Source organism: Corylus avellana, chromosome 6, assembly GCF_965113065.1.
Source record: "Corylus avellana chromosome 6, dhCorAvel1.hap1.2, whole genome shotgun sequence".
Taxonomy (NCBI): Eukaryota; Viridiplantae; Streptophyta; class Magnoliopsida; order Fagales; family Betulaceae; genus Corylus; species Corylus avellana.
In genome coordinates, this window is record NC_142495.1 from 10,466,593 (window position 1) to 10,483,715 (window position 17,123).

The 17,123-nt window shown below is 36.7% G+C and overlaps 2 long non-coding RNA genes and 2 pseudogenes across 2 annotated transcripts; all 4 read right to left on the reverse strand.

Annotated features, from left to right (window-relative positions):
• Positions 1-393: 393 nt before the first annotated feature.
• LOC148584853 (uncharacterized) lies at positions 394-1,645 on the reverse strand. The gene is made up of 3 exons (XR_015912733.1): positions 1,301-1,645; positions 778-1,196; positions 394-687 (listed from the first exon to the last, which is right to left on the reverse strand). It is a non-coding gene; the product is annotated as an uncharacterized LOC148584853 (long non-coding RNA).
• An 18-nt stretch (positions 1,646-1,663) lies between these two features.
• Positions 1,664-2,063, reverse strand: LOC148584854 (uncharacterized). The gene is made up of 3 exons (XR_015912734.1): positions 1,976-2,063; positions 1,800-1,901; positions 1,664-1,713 (listed from the first exon to the last, which is right to left on the reverse strand). It is a non-coding gene; the product is annotated as an uncharacterized LOC148584854 (long non-coding RNA).
• A 1,247-nt stretch (positions 2,064-3,310) lies between these two features.
• LOC148584855 (uncharacterized) lies at positions 3,311-6,878 on the reverse strand (annotated as a pseudogene).
• A 7,511-nt stretch (positions 6,879-14,389) lies between these two features.
• On the reverse strand, positions 14,390-16,862 carry LOC132187856 (pollen receptor-like kinase 3 pseudogene; annotated as a pseudogene).
• Between the last annotated feature and the right edge of the window lie 261 nt (positions 16,863-17,123).

Consider the following 17,123-nt stretch of genomic DNA (forward strand, 5'->3'; position numbering starts at 1 on the left):
GGTTTGAGTCCTCACCTATGAGCACAAACTATGTCCAAAAAATAATAAAGGACTTCATCTCATCAAGCAAAGGAATAACACTATCTTTTATTCAAATGCTTCTAGTATTTGCTATTTACATGCTTGCAAATTCTTATAAAAAGAAGAGCAACTCACATAACGGTGGAACAAACAAATGTTGAAAATAAAATTCACCAGAAAACAGACAAAAATTTTAAAAAAAACCATCCAAATGAGACCTTCTTGGGGTGTCAAACTAGTTGTTAGATCTAACTACAAACTGGGTATAGCTCACTGATCTGAAACAAACATTCATATGAACAAACTAAAAAAAAAAAAAAAAAAAAAGAATTAACTAAGACTAAAAGCAATTCTTTTTTCCTGAAACAAATAACGTAAGACAAAAAAAGATCGTCGGCCTTAATTACCACAATCAAACACAAACATAAGCTTATATGATTAATGAGGTCACAAACGCAAACCAACAAACAAATATAATCAAAAACCAAACACTCCAATTCACATTCTACTCATCCTTATAACTCCATGCAAGCCTCCCGCTCGCTACATTTCACAGTACTTCCACCAACAAGTGAGTGACAATAGGTTTGAAATAACTTACCATCAATTGAGTCCTTTAGTGCAACAATTTCTTGCCTATCTTTCTCTCCAGCCATTCTACATACACTAAAAAAAGAAAATAGTGTTATATACTTGTATTAAATGGAATTAACTTCCCACCAACAAGTGAATGACAATGGGATTGAAATATCTTACCCATTGTTATTTGAGTCCTTTAGCGCCACAACTCCTTGCACATCTTCCACTCATGTCATCCTGTATACACTTAAAAATGAAATATTGTTATATAATATTACTCTCTTGCATTGTTTACTCAACTTGATAAACATGTCAAGAGAGGTTCACTAACTCAAAGTTCTTAAACAAAAAAACTGTTTGAAGTTCTTACCTTCTAACACAAACCAAATTTGTTATAATCTTTGTAATTTTAAAACTTCTTCAACAAAGTACAACTAAAGCACCCTCCAAGTTCTTAAACATTCAAACTATTTAAAGTTCTTACCCTATAATACAAATCTTAATAATATTAAAACAAAGTCTTAAACTAAATACAACAAAAACTCTTTCAAATGTTGCTTCCGCTTGCTTGAGATCCATAAGAGCTCCCTCCAATCCTAGGAATAATAGAATTCATATCATAATCAATGATCTTTCTAACAATTACTTGATATGTGTGCGAAATAAAAAAATAAAAAAGTTATAGGCAAGATTCTTTTACCCTCCTATATGTTTTAGCAGCATTTCCATTTGTGCTTGCATAGCAGCTTGAGATGCTTTTGACTCCTTAATTTGGGCCTGAAATGCTGCCTCCATAGCAGCTTGTGATGCTTTTGACTCCTTAATTTCGGCCTGAAATGTTGCCTCCATAGCAATTTGTGATGCTTTTGACTCCCTAATTTCGGCCTGAAATGATGCCTCCATAGCAGCTAGTTTCTCTTCGGTTTCTAGCTGTTTAGCCAAGCATTCATCATGGTTTTGTTGGTTGCATGAGGAATTTGACTTGGTAGGTTTGGCACCACAACCTTTTCCTCTGACATGTCCTGAGCGGTGTCCACCTAGCACCTTTAAGAAAATGTCGTCTTGGCTGGCATTAGTGTTGTCGGAGTTTGCTGCTATTGATTCCATTTCATTCTGCACAATCCATATAAACCTCAACTAAATAAGCCATGCAAGTTCATTAGACATATTCATCATGAGTACCCATTTCATTCACTTACATATTTACTCTCAGCGTACTCACTCACAAATATCCCATCCTTGTTAGTGTGCGTGTCCTTGTATATTTCTATCGGATTGGGTGCGGCATTAGTTTTCTTTGCCTGCACATAATACACATAATTAACTGTTACACTGAAGAACATTACTATAAAAGCCTAACACTATATATTCTTACCTTCTTGTGAATGATATTGACGAACGTCGTGCTGCCAGCGGTATGATTTGTTTCCATCTTTGCTCTGTTTTTCTTATTTCGCTCAGATTTTTTCTACAAAAATTCAATCAAAAAACATATTAATTTCATTTTTTATAGCTGAATACAAATCTTAGAAATAATAATTGACTATCTATTTGAATAAGATGTGTTTACCTTCCATATATCAACTTCGAATGAATCACATATAGCAGGCCATTGTTCTGGAGAAATACCAGTTGGAACATTGGCCCTCGCCTCAGCTTGAGCATTGGCCACTGCTACTAAATCATCGCTATCCACATTTTTGAAATAAATTTGGTAGTTCTTGAGGTGCAATGCGGAGCGTTTCCTATTATAGGCCTTACCTAGTTGATGCTTTAAGGCATCCTTGTGCTTCTGTAGCTCCGGATCCAAAACAAACTTACCCTGAGACATAGTAATTACGAAAACAATGGTCAAAAGTTTGTCACATTATTTGTAGCAAGTGACATAATACACATACATAATGAGATTTATACATTCACTCGTTCTTCCAATCTTTTCACCATTTCATCTGGGACCATGGTCCAACTCTGATAATGGAGGTCGCAATGATCAAGGACAATCTTAGAAATTATCCTCGACCACGCCCCGGAATTGTCGCCCACAGGTACGACATACTCATCCTTGAATTCCAAATTGAGCGGACCATCTTTATCTATCATATCATTAACCTTGGAATTCTTGTTCTGACCCCTTGGCCGTCTAACAGACGTGCTAGCTATTAATCAACATATGAAAACGTAGTTAGTTGTATCTGGAAAAGAAGTTCGCACAGTGTATGCAACAAACTAATAGGAAAAAGATTTTATATTCACTTACAGCTTGCAGTGGGTGCAACTCCCGATGAGGGTATGTCATTAGACCGCTCATGGGAAGAATGGCTATGGCCCTCCGCCGAATCGAGGGTCACCGGTGATAGCATGTCCATATCATCATCAACATCAACAAGAGTCGGCCTATCATGATCCTCAACATGACACAGGCCTCGGCCTTGACCTCGGAGTTGACCACGACCTTGGACTCGGCCACGCCCTTGGCTTTGCCCTATCACCATTTGTAGTTGTTCTGATAGATCTGCAAACAACACAAAATAAATGTGGATCAGTCATATAACCATAATATTGCATGCTATATGGTTTGGACAAAAAAAATTATTCATATACTTAATTTAGTTAATTGCACATAAGTGGTCAATATGTAGAAAAATAAAAACTAAAAATAAAATATGAGTAGCAACACATCATACAATTTGTTAATCCAATTCCAACTTGATCATTCTGTATCATAGTCTGTATCATTGTTGCTTGAGGATGACTGTTCGTGTTCAGAGTTCTCTGTGTGCTCAGATTCTGTGTCATAGTTGCTACTTAACTCTTCTTCACTATCAGAGTTAGTATTGTGCTCCTCAATCGAAGGGTTATCGTCAATGAACATGCTTGCATCAAGTTGCACATATAATTCGTCAATAGGTATTGTCGAATCATCTCTACGTAACATAGTAGAGTTTTCAACAATTGCAATATTACCCCCAACACATTCATTTTCCTGGTATACCTCATTGTTGGTTCCTTGGTCACCATTCTCATTATCTTCCCCTACCACTGTTGGATTATAGTATGTGTTTCTATTGGTCAGCGTCTGTGCTACTTTCCAACTGCCACCCAATTTAGGATCACTCAAGTAAAACACTTGCGCAGCTTGGCATGCTAATATGAACGGGTCGGACTCATACCATTTACGAGAGGTATTCACAATTGTAAAACCTTGTTCCTTTCTTATTCCCCGCGTATTACTCCCAGTGTCCCACCAATCGCACTCAAACAGATACACCCGATTTCGGCCAGGGTAACATAACTCAAAAATGCTCTTCAACTCACCATAGTACTCATCGTCTGACGTGTTGTACCCACCTTTCACAACAATACCACTACTCTGGGTAGTACGAGTTTCTGCACATTCTTTTGTGTGGAACCTAACCCCATTCACAATGCAACCTCTATACGATCTAACTTGACGATCAGGCCCGAGTGAAAGATGATATAATTGTTCTGGGACATTTTCTGCATTACGCCCACCACTGTATATATTATCTCGAAACCAGCGCTCAAATGTGGCCTCATGCTTCTTCTCAATGTCATGGCCACCTTCCCGTTCGATCATCTGATAGTGTTCACTGCGTAGAAAAGTGTATGTCGTTAGTAATCATCTAGTGTCATGATTAAACAAAAGAGAATCGGATAAGGAACCCACAATTATACACTTACTGCAAGTATGAAGCTGTTTCCTAACAATTGCTAAGTACATACCATCGAGCCCTCGCAAAAATGTTCTCATCAAGTGTCATATATTTTGCCGCACCCAATGGTCGAACTCGCTGAAAGAACACATCGAGGCCTTGTTCCGTTTCTTCCATACAGCCGTCAGCATTTCGCTCTTCACGGCTCCATCTTGTCTCAATCCCACGAAGATACATGGAGCAAAACGTCAAACACTCATCAACTAAATAAGCCTCAGCAATTGAAGCCTCTGGTCGCGCTTTGTTTCGCACCTTCCTCTTATGTTTACCAAGTGTCCTTTCCATTGGATACATCCAACGGTTTTGTACCGGTCCCCCAAGCTCAGCCTCTCGAGGTAAGTGAACCGCTAGATGGACCATAACATCAAAAAATGCTGGTGGAAATATTTGTTCCATCTTGCATAGAATCACAACAATGTCGACCTTCATTTGCTTCAAGATATCTACTTTTAATGTCCGTGCACACAACTGCGTAAAAAAATTACTCATCTCAATCAATGTTTTTTCTATTTCAGGCGTTAATTTTCCACGGATCGCAACAGGAAGTAAGCGCTGTAAGAAAACATGACAATCATGGCTTTTCATTCCCGATATCCTGCCAGGAAGCTTGTTCACACATCGACCAATGTTAGACGCATACCCATCAGGAAATTTTACACATTTCAGCCACTCACATAACTGGTTCTTCTCATCTCTTGTCAAAGTGTACGCCGCAACTGGCATCTTGGTGGTTGCACCATTTGTCTGCAAGTGCAATTCTTTACGTATACCCATCTCACGTAAATCTCTTCGTGCGTTGGCTGTGTCCTTTGTCTTCCCAGGAATATTCATCAATGTACCCAAGATACTATCACATATGTTCTTCTCAATGTGCATGACATCTAAATTGTGTCGTAATTTCAATGTTGACCAATAAGGCAACTTAAAGAAAATACTTTTCTTCCTCCAATTCGACACATTTATATCACCACCACTTGTGCGATGCTTTCTCTTGTTCCCAATATGTTTTCCAAACTGCACATGTTCAACATGTATTAGTTGTTGCAACAGTTGATCTCTGGACATTTCTTCAGGTTCCAATCTATGCTCCTTTGTACCATCGAACAATTCTCTTTCTTGTCGCCACACATGGTCTTGAGGAAGCCACCTACGATGACACATGTAACACTCTTTAGACCCATACTTCAACCTATAAGACATTGTATCCTTGTTACATACCGGACATGCCAGTTTTCCCTTCGTAGAATAACCAGACAAGTTTCCATACGCAGGAAAATCGTTTATGGTCCATAGTAACGCTGCATGCAACTGAAATGTCTCTTTAGTCAAAGAATCGTAAGTGGTTACACCTTCATTCCATAATTCATGCAAATCATCAACCAAAGGCTGCAAATACACATCAATGTCGTTTCCAGGTGCAGTGCGACCAGGGATAATTAAGGACAATATCATATTTGGATCCTTCACACACATCCATGGAGGTAAATTGTACGGCATTAATACTACTGGCCATATGCTATATGTGGTACTCATATTACCAAATGGGTTGAAACCATCACTTGCCAAACCAAGTCGCACGTTGCGGGAATCACGAGCAAACCATTCATGTTCTTTATCAAACTCTTTCCATGCAAGACCATCGGCTGGGTGTCCTAGAGTGTTGCCGTCATCTTTTCGTTCATCTTTGTGCCACCTCATATTTTTGGCCATATCTTTCGACATGAACAATCGTTGCAACCTCGATTTTATTGGAAAATACCGCAAGACCTTTTGAGGAATTTTCTTGCCGCTACCCTTAACACAACTCCATCTTGAAGTGTTGCATGTTGGGCATTGTACTTTATCAGCATGTTCCTTCCAAAAAAGCACACAATCATTCTGGCATGCATGTATAGACTCATAACCAAAACTCAAGTCCCGGCAATATCGCTTTGCTGCTCGGTAGAAGCATGGCAAAGTCTCTCCATCAGGAAGGGCCTCCTTTATCAACTTAATAATCATATCGAATGCCTTGTTACTTATGTTGCAAATCGTCTTTATATTAAGCATCTTCAAAATAAAAGCTACTTTTGTAAATTTATCACAGCCTGGATAAAGTTCACCCATGCCATCTTCCCATAATCGACCAAAACCAGTTCTATGTTCGTGATTGTCAGTTGTTGGACCCCGACTAGTAGAGGATTCACCTATGTTGGCTTCCAAAAATGTCCCCATTTGAACATCGCCTAACAATTCTTGGATCTCATCAACCTCCTCTATCCTCGCATTTGTATTAGTGTGTAAGTTGGCAGTCACATTTATATTACACGGATCTTCTTCCCCATGAAATATCCATCGAGTGTATGTGCGATCAATTCCATGTAGATACAAGTGACTCTCCACCAATTCAATATGATGAAAATATCGATTTGCACAATCACGACATGGACACCTCATAATACCATTTACATCCACACATGGACGCACCATTGTAAAGAATTCTTCAAGTCCTTTTAGATATCGATCTGAACATCGAATAGGTTCTTGCATCCAACTCTTATCCATCTCAATGTTACTATCACAAGTTACTCTTTCCCTACATTTAATCACAAGCGTGTTTAGAGAAGATAAACGTTACCTCTATAATATGAAACTATTCAACTTGGAACTATTTACCAACATCTAAGATACATAAGGGTTATGACATTAAATCATTGGATGTCATCTTGTGCAAGAAACTGACATCTTTTATTTGTAGTTGTAAAAGATGTCATCTTCTTTCATGCGTGACATATATATAATTTGCAGTTTATGGAATGGTTTGATATTAAAGGACAAAGCCCATATAAAACGGATATTTGTAATTTTATAATTACAAATGGTTTCATTCTATAAATTTTACCTCTGTCTTCATTGAGGCTTAAAAAAGATGTTAGTTTCTGCAATGAAACTGACATCTTTGTGGCGTTGATCACCATACACGTTTACATGTCTTAATTTTTAATTTTTTTTTTTGACCTTTTTATAATCTACCTTTTCATCCATTTTGCTCAAACTTTTATTCTATAAATATATCCACCTAATCCATACGGAATATCTGATAATTATGCTTTGTCTCATTAAAGTCATTTGCTTTAAATGCTTACTGATATCATTGAATGTCACATCACCCCCATCCAAATCCAAAAGCCTCGTTTGTTTCAATACTAATATAAAGAGAATGGATCTTAATCAAACCTATTTTTTTTGAAATTGAAGCCAAGAATGGTGATAAATTCAAATTAAGTTGTTCATAAATTCAAATCCTCCTTTCAATATTAATTAACCTAAGTTGATATATTGTTTCAGCTTGAACAACAGGCAAATCAATGCAACACATGTACAAGTTAGAAAAAGTGTTTGGACTTATTCTGTAGCAAAGGATTAATTTAGTGACAAAGCAACCAGTATATTTAATTAATTAATGAAAGGGATAAAGTAATTAACTTAAAAATTAAAAAGAAAAAAGAAAGAAAGGTATAAAGCGATAAACATGTACAGAGTTCTTTTGCCTCGATATATAGTCATGATTATTTTGTACAGTAATTATATAATAATTTAACACAAAGCTGAACTATGATAATATAATTTAACAACTATAGTACTATTAATAGAAATAAAACTGAAATAGGAGGGGGCCGGTGGGGATCCTTACAAACACCTAAAACAATATTAGAAATAAATGAAAAATGAATAAAATATAATCCGGTCTCATAGTAGCTTGACCAAAAGGCTAAGGAGAGGTCGTCTTGATAGCAATACAAAACACATTACAAACTATCTAGCAATAAAATAATCTTTCAGTGAATTGATTTTTTTTTTTTTTAATGAATAGGAACTTTATTAGCACCCAAACACATTACAAACTATCCAGCAAACGCTGAACAACAAAGATACAACCAACAATATCAAGAAACAAAAATCAAACACTAATAAACACAGACACACAAAATAAGAATATTTTATATAGTCCTTTACTATTTTGAAATTTAAAATAAGATGAATCCCAGATTATCATTGTATAGTCCTTTAATATTTTGAAATTTAGTCATCTGTTTTCAGATGACTAAATTTAGTCCTTTAATATAGTCATCTGGAATTTGCTGATTGCAAATATTTTAGTAATTTAGTAAATATTTTCAAATACAGATCGACGATTATTAATTTAGTCCTTTAATATAGTCATTTGGAATTTGCTGATTGCAAATATTTTTTTAGCATAGCAGTTTTTATAAAGGAATTTGCGAAAATAATCCTGATTTTGTAGACTTCGAGTAGAACAACAGACTGGAAAGTCGGGTCCTATAGCATACTGCTAAGAATAGATCATGTGAAGCTGTTCAGAAGCATTTCCAGGAGTGGTGAACCAACTAATTGGAATACTTTGCCATCAAACAGCAGAGGTTCTTATTTGCAACAACCTTCCCGAGTAGTAAAATTCCCACATTTGAAAAAGGGAAATCTACCTCAAATCTACAAATTCCATCAAAATCACAACTTGGAATGTAAAACTAAGACAAACCCACATAATAAAACCAACCAATAACACCCAATAACCCCCACCAAGAACCAGCTACAGACAAACTACACAAACAAAAATCACAAGGAAACAGCACTTGAATTTGCAGAATCCCACTAAATTTTCCAGCAAAACTGCCCCAAATCTACCAGTAGATTTAAGAGAACCACGCATATGCCTTCAAAAACCAAGTCCAAAACCCATCAAAAACCTAAAACCACTCCATTAACATATACCCACTTTCTAATAATGACCAAAATCTAATCCCACAGGCCACAGCCCCAAAAGAAATCCCCCTACCAGACACCTAAATTAGGTCAACCCCTCTAATCTTCTGCCCCCAAAAACCACCCAGCTGTTCACAGACAAACCCAAAAAGTTGCTAAAATTTTTCCACCCTTAAACCCACCAAGAAGATTCCCAAATTCAAACCCTCAAGAAACACAAGGCATCAAGATTCAAAGCCACTCATTACCATTAAAGAAAAAGGATTCAGATGACTATATTTGCAATCAGCAAATATTTTCAGATGACTATATTTGGTAATAATCGTCGATCTGTTTTCAGATGAATCCCAGATTATCATTGTATAGTCCTTTAATATTTTGAAATTTAAAATAAGAATCAAATGAACCTGCATCATTTTTGAAGAGCAACAAAAGTAGTGATCAAACTCCTAAAGAAAAAGTGAATGTTGTCCGGGAGGCAAGCATTTAGGAGAAACTCATACCGGAGAGAGGTACGTCGGAGAGAGATCGAGCTACTGGAGAGAATTGAGTGCGCCGGAGAGAGAGCTGCCGGAGAGAGTTGAGTGCGCCGGAAAGAGAGCTGCCGGAGAGAGAGAAACGTTCGCCGGAGAGAGAGAAACGTTCGCCGGAGAGAGAGAGAGAGAGAGAGAGAGAGTGAGAGAGTACTGATGGGGAGGTCTGAAAAATGAAAAATACAGCTGAAAATAAAACAGAGCTTTCTAAAAACAGAGCTGATCGATGAGGGATTTTGATCCAAAAAAAAAAAGAAAAAATAAAATAAAACATGTCTGAAAATTTAAGAAATCGCGCCAATATAAATAGCTGGCGCCAATTTTTTATGCGCACTCATTAGCGGCGACCTTAGTCGCCGCTAATGAGCTCAATTATTTTTTATTTTTTATTTTTTTATTTTTTTAAATTATACTTACAATTTTGGGTAAAGTCCATGTACCCCCCTCAAACTACCACCCAATTGACAATGTCCCCCCCCCCCCCAAACTTTTAATTGTAACAATGTCCCTTCCAAACTACCAAAACATTGACAATGTCCCCCCCAAAGCTAGCAATAAGACAAAAATGCCCCTATAGATTTCTCAATAAGACAAAAATATCTCTATAAATTTAAAAAAAAAAAATTGATTTTTTTTAAAAACGAAAATTTTAATTTAAAAATAATATTTAACTATTTTTTAATTTAGTTTTAAAAAACAAAAAATTTCATTTTATTAAGCGAAAATTTTATTTTTTTAAACATAAATTTTTATTTAAATAAAATTATAGAACAAGAATAAAATAAAATAAAAAAACGAAAATTTTCAATATTTATAAAAATAAAAAAATCAAAATCAAAATTTTTAAAATTTTTTTCTTATAAAATTGATTTTAAAAAAAAAAAATTGGCCAAGTTTGGATTTTTTTTTTTGTTAGTTTTAGATTTTTTCTAAAAGTTTTAGTATTTTTGTTTATATTTTACTATAGGTAATTTCGTCATTGGGGGGAACATTGACAATTTTTGGTAGTTTGGGGGGGACATTGTCACAATTGAAAGTTTAGGGGGGACATTGTCAATTGAGTGGTAGTTTAAGGGGGTTATGTGGACTTTCTCCTACAATTTTTTAATTTTTATTTATTTATTTATTTAGAGTTTTTTTAAAAAAAATTTCTCTTGTAATATGTTTTTATTATTATAATATTAACTAAAAATTTCCGTTTAATAAATTTTTATGATAAAGATCATTAAGTTGATATTTATCTTATAATTAATTATAAAATAATACAAAATTCAAAAAGAATATAAAATCAATATAACTAAGGCACTAAGATAATGTAAAAAGCTTACAGTTCAATTGAGTATTCGATTGAACCTTTAATTGTATCCAGTTTGATCTATCAATTGATTATATCACAATCAATCAAACTAATTCATTAAGATCGATCGAATGTTTGATCGAATATTTAATCATATCACGATCAATCGAACTAATTCATTAAGAGTGATCGGATGTTTGATCGATCATTTGATCATATCACGATCAATATAATTAATTTAGTAGGATCGATCGAATGTTTAATCGATAATTTGATCCTATCATGATCAATTGAATTAATTCAGTAGGATCGATCGGACATTTGATTCTATCTCGATCAATCGAACTAATTCATTATGATCAATCAGATATTTGACCGAACATTTGATCCTATCACGATCAATCGAACTAATTCATTATGATCGATCGTTTGATCCTATCACGATCAATTGAACTAATTCATTATGATCGATCGGAGGATTCGATCAAATGTTTGATCCTATAACGATCAATCGAACAAATTCATTAGGATCAATCGGATGTTCGATCAATCATTTGTTCTTATCACGATCAATCGAACTAATTCACTAGGATCGATTGGATGCTTGATCAAACATTTGATCCCATCACGATCAATCGAACTAATTCATAGGATCGATGTTTGATTGATCATTTGATCATATCACGATCAATTAAACTAATTCACCTGGATCGATCGGATGTTTGATCAATCATTTGATCCTATCACGATCAATCGAATTAATTCACCAAGATCGGTCAATTGTTCGATCAAACGTTTAAATAAGAATAAGAAATAGAAAACTTCAATAATAATTAATAGGAGAATTTGTTTTCTTTAAAAGAAAAAAATAAATATTGATTTTTTATATAAAATAAGAATAGAAAAATAGAAAAATAGAAAAAATTCACCAATAATTAATATAAAAGAAATAATGACATATTATCGGAGGATTCGAGGTGAATTTTTGGTAAATAATTTTTTCTATTATATATGTAGGATCAATAGCATCGCCCCAATATTTATATATATATATATATATATATATATTTTTTTTTTTTTTTGTGGTGTCAATAGCGGCCATCCCTATAGTCGCCGCTATTGAGGGGTCATTAGCGGCCACTAAAAATGTCGCCGCTAATGACCCATTAATAGCGGCAACTTTTGGGTCGCCGCTAATTAATTTAAATTACTTTTTCCCGTGTCAATAGCGGCCATTCCTATAGTCGCCGCTATTGAGGAGTCATTAGCGGCCACTAAAAACGTCGCCGCTAATGACCCATTAATAGCGGCAACTTTTGGGTTGCCGCTAATTAATTGAAATTACTTTTTCCCGTGTCAATAGCGGCCATTCCTATAGTCGCCGCTATTGAGGAGTCATTAGCGGCCACTAAAAACGTCGCCGCTAATGACCCATTAATAGCGGCAACTTTTGGGTCGCCGCTAATTAATTGAAATTACTTTTTCCCGTGTCAATAGTGGCAACTTTTTTAGTCGCCGCTACTGACCCATTAATAGCGGCGACTTTTGGGTCGCCGCTAATTAATTTTAATTACTTTTTTCCTCTGTCAATAGCGGCAACTGTAGAGTCGCCGCTAATGACCACTTATTAGCGGCGACTGTTCAGGGTCGCCGCTGTTGACTCTCATCAGCGGCGACCCTAACGTCGCCGCTGTTTGGTGTATTATTAGCGGCGATAAGGGTGGCCGCTATTGTTGTTTAATAGCGGCGACCCCGCAGAGTCGCCGCTAATGATGCTTAATAGCGGCGACTTATAGTTGCCGCTATTGTTGTTGCTGCTAAATAAATTTTTTTTTTGGTTTTTAGTGTCGACTATTAGCGGCGACCCACATGTCGCCGCTATTAATGGATCATTAGCGGCAACTAAAAAAAGTCGCCGGTAATGACCCCTCAATAGCGGCGACTTTTGGGTCGCCGCTATTTGTTTAGTCGCTAAAGACCATATTGCTTGTAGTGAGTATTCAACAAATCAACTTAGCACTATTCACGCTGAGCAAAAGTTTTTAGCAAAATGCTTAGGCAAATGGAGTGTGATTTTGAACTCTTTTAACATTTTGGCTCATCAAAATAATTAAAAACTAAGCTATTTTGGTGAGGTTTGTTAAGGATATAAATCCTTTGTGATAAAGTTAATTTGTATTTTTTAAATTAAGGGATTTAGATGATATTTGTTAACCTTAATTTAAAGGATATGTTGGTATTTAAAATATTTCAAAGTACATGTAAACTCTATAAATAGAGTTATGTGCTCTAGTCATAAATCAAGAAAAGATGTAGGCTTTACTATATATGTAGATATAGGCTATATGCCGAACCACCTGAATCTCTATGTCATTCTCATTATTTTGCTTTATATTTACCATAATTCTGCTCTATATTTATCAAATTATTAGTTTCTATAAGGATGTTGTGAGTGCTGCTAGAAGGCATTGGACTAGTTCCAATTAAACCTTTGTTATTCATAATTTTTTTCAAGTTTTTAAGGATTCTTAGTAGCTTCAAGTTTTTTTATTTTTTATTTTTTGCAAGTGATACCAAGCAAAACATGCTTTAGAAAAAGTTAGAGAATTAATGTGTTTAAAGTTACATGAAGCAGCACACTGAGAGCATAACAGAGTGGGGGAGGGAGTTACGACTCCCTCCTCCTCACCCCCTTTCTCTTTTCCCCTTCCCCCTTCCTTTTCTCGCCACCACCATAGATCGATCAAGGCGCGTGTGTCAATGGTCTTCGGAGTGCTTTTTAGTGGCGCGTGATTGGCCAGGGGTGGCGCGTGGAACGCGTGAGGGTGTGTTGAGTTTTTGTTATTGTATTTTTGTTCTTTTTAAATAAGAATGTATTCTCTCTATATCTGCTTTTAATAGTGATCTATGGAGTGAAGTTTTATTCATTTTCTTAGGTTTTGTTTTCATGAATCCATAAAAATAATGGAATTAGTTTCCGGTCGGTCTTTTATTTTCTTATGGTTCATTTTCTTGAAGCAAACTATAGATCAATAACGGAGGAGTTATTAAGCATAAAGAAAAATTGTCACTATGGTAGGAATCAAGAACCTGGCAACGAATAGAGACGTAATTTGCCTGAATTTGCTATAGATCTGAAACTAATTGAGACGGTGATTTTTCATAGATATTGTTTTATAATAGCCTGAGAGGCAATTATATATGCCATAAATAATGTTTGAGTTGTAAAAATTCTAAATTATATCTTTGGCATTGTACAGAGTATTTTGCCCCATTTGATTGTTATATGAATGAAGAGATAATTCGTTAAAAAAAAAAAAAAAAGGGCTACATAACGTTGTATACATGCAAAACTTTTTCCCGAGAAACACCACTTCGACTCATTTCCCGTTCAGGGTTGAATACAAACATATCATTGATCCTTAATCAAATCAAAAGGGTAGAAGAAATTGCTTTACAAATTATGAGATGTCAAAGGCAAAACTATCGTCAATATGACGCCCTGATTGGCTTAAAAAGCTGTCGGATCCATGTCTCCTCGAAGAGTTCACCCCAAGGCTTTCTTGTGAACCTCTTAACACGTGAGCTGGTGCCACAGAATCTGCATACCCATCTCGAAGCGATGGCAAGACGTACATTGTTCTAGAAACCTGATCGTGGGTTCCCTCTCCCTCCACCTGTACCTCCTCTATTCTTCTAATGGCTTCCATCATGCCTAACCGTCGATCTGGGTTACTTTCAGTGCAGGCTGCGCCAATGTGGAGGAGTCTTTCCATCTCACCAAGCGAATTTTCAAAGCTCACAATTTCAGGATCAAGCAATTCAGATTCTCTCCCATCAGCAATGGCCAATGCCACCCATTGGACTAAATCAGTGCCGCCCTTATTATTGTTTAGATATTGGGAAGGATATTTCCCCGTGAGGATTTCAAGAATGACAATTCCTAGGCAGTAGACGTCGCATTTAGGAGATACTTTGCCCAACTGTGCTGCCTCCGGTGCCTTATATGCGAAGAATGCTTGCGCTGCGTTTGCAGGGTTGATCAATGGGACCAATCCATAGTCTGAGAGCAATGGGTCATAATCAGGGCTGAGAAGAATATTGCTGGACTTGAGATTTCCATGGGGAATATTAGAGAAAGTAAGCTTTGTGTGAATATAACCCATCCCTTGGGCAATTCCTTTAACAATCTTTAAACGAGTAGGCCAATTGAGCTCAGCATGCGACACTCCACGATCACCTAAACAAGTATATTGCAACATTAATATTGAGATTCCTACCCGTGTAGTGGGAATTTCTAAGTTCAAGAAGTCTGCAATCAATGAGAAACTATGTGGAAATTGGATGTTTTGCAAGATAAAGTACTTTGGTAATGGTTTCTTTTGTTTTGTTGTTGTTGTTTTTTTTTTTTTTTTGTCCTTGTCCAGATGTTTGTAAATTTGTCTCAGTGGGGTGGGTAATCGTGTCTGGTTTTAGCCTGGTTTGCGTGTTTTCAGTTTGTTGGTTTTCAATGAAGCTTATTCATTCAAAAAAATAACAAAAGAAAAAGAAAAAGAGATTCCTACTATGCAATAGAAAAATAAAAAATTAAGAATGTTTTCATGAATTCCTACCGTGCAATAGATAGAGTAAACTGCCATTCGGAATGTACTCAGAGACCAATAGCTTCTCTTCCTTCCGGTAATGGTAAGCCAAAGGCGTCAAGATATTCCGGTGTCTGAACTTTGCAAGCTGCCTCATCTCTACATCAAACGCATCTCTTCCAAGTGCATTCATCTCTTTCATCCTCTTCACAACCACTGTCACCCCATTAGACATCACGGCCTTGTATGAAAACCCCAGTACCCCATTTGCAAGAACTTCTGCCGACGCCTTCATCAAATCTGACAACCCAAAGATACCCTTTTTTTGGTTCACCACAATTAGCTCTCCCATGCCGCCGCCGCCGCCCTTGCTGTGATTAGATGCCCTACGGCTTGATGAGCTACTGCCCCCCCTTCGGATTGTATAGGGTTCTTTCTTATTTCGCCCGGATTGAGACACATGCACCTCAACCGGTTCATCAGCACTTCCCTTCTCATGTACCTCAAACACATCGAATTCCTCTGTCTTTGGCTTTGGCTTTGGCTTTAATCTTACAATGATCACAACAACAATTGATACAAGAGCCACCACTGTTATTATGATTGCAGCAATCATCCTATTGGAACCATTCTTATGTGTTTGCTGATCAACTGCCTTTCGACACTCGCCCAAACTTCCTCCACAAAGGCCAGCATTTCCCGCGAACGAATTCACATTAAATCTCGATAAATTAGCCGGGATTTCCCCTTCCAATTTGTTGTTTGACACGTTGATTGTGGACAATGTTGGTTGATCAAGAGTAGGAATACTACCATTGAATTGATTGTTTTCAAGACGTACTTCAACGAGACTCGGAAGTTTAGCCAACGAAGAAGGGATTTTGCCCGTAAATTTGTTATCAGAAAGGAAAACTTTCTTTAGGGACTTCATTTTTGCAAAATAATCCGATGATATTTCACCCGAAAACTGATTCCTTGACAAGTAAATGGCCTTCAAAACACTAAACTCGCTGAATTTCGGTATCGGACCCGAAAATGTATTGTTCATAAGGCTAATACTTCGAAGACCCGGAAGTTGAAGCAAAGCATGGACATCTATTTTCCCTGATAAACCCATTCCTCCAAGCCGAAGACCCGTCACAATCCCATCATAACAAACCAGTCCAACCCAATAGGCACCATTGCAAGGCGGCAAGCCGGGCACCCAAGAATTGAGAGCATCGGCATTTGTGAACGACTTCTTCAGCTTCAGCAATGCTTCGGATTCGGTCATTGAACATGTGATAGGAGAAAGGACCAAAAAAATGGATAAGAAAAAGGACGGCCGGAGGAGAAGCCGAGCCGCGGCCATTACTCAGCCGGTACCTTGACGCCTAAGGAAGGTCTTGGCCACTGAAGAAAATGGTGTAATAATTCTGTGGGTCTTTTTGGGGATGCTAATTTTTCGTTTTTTCTTAATTTGTTGTGCTCTCTTCATGGTGCGTATTCTTTTGGGAGAGTATAGTGCAAGAGAGCCTCAGAATAAGAGAGAATTAGAGCCTTTTGTTTGAATAAGTCAATTCGAAAAACAGTTATAACTGTTAATTTGTTATTATGGATGGGAATGTCCTTT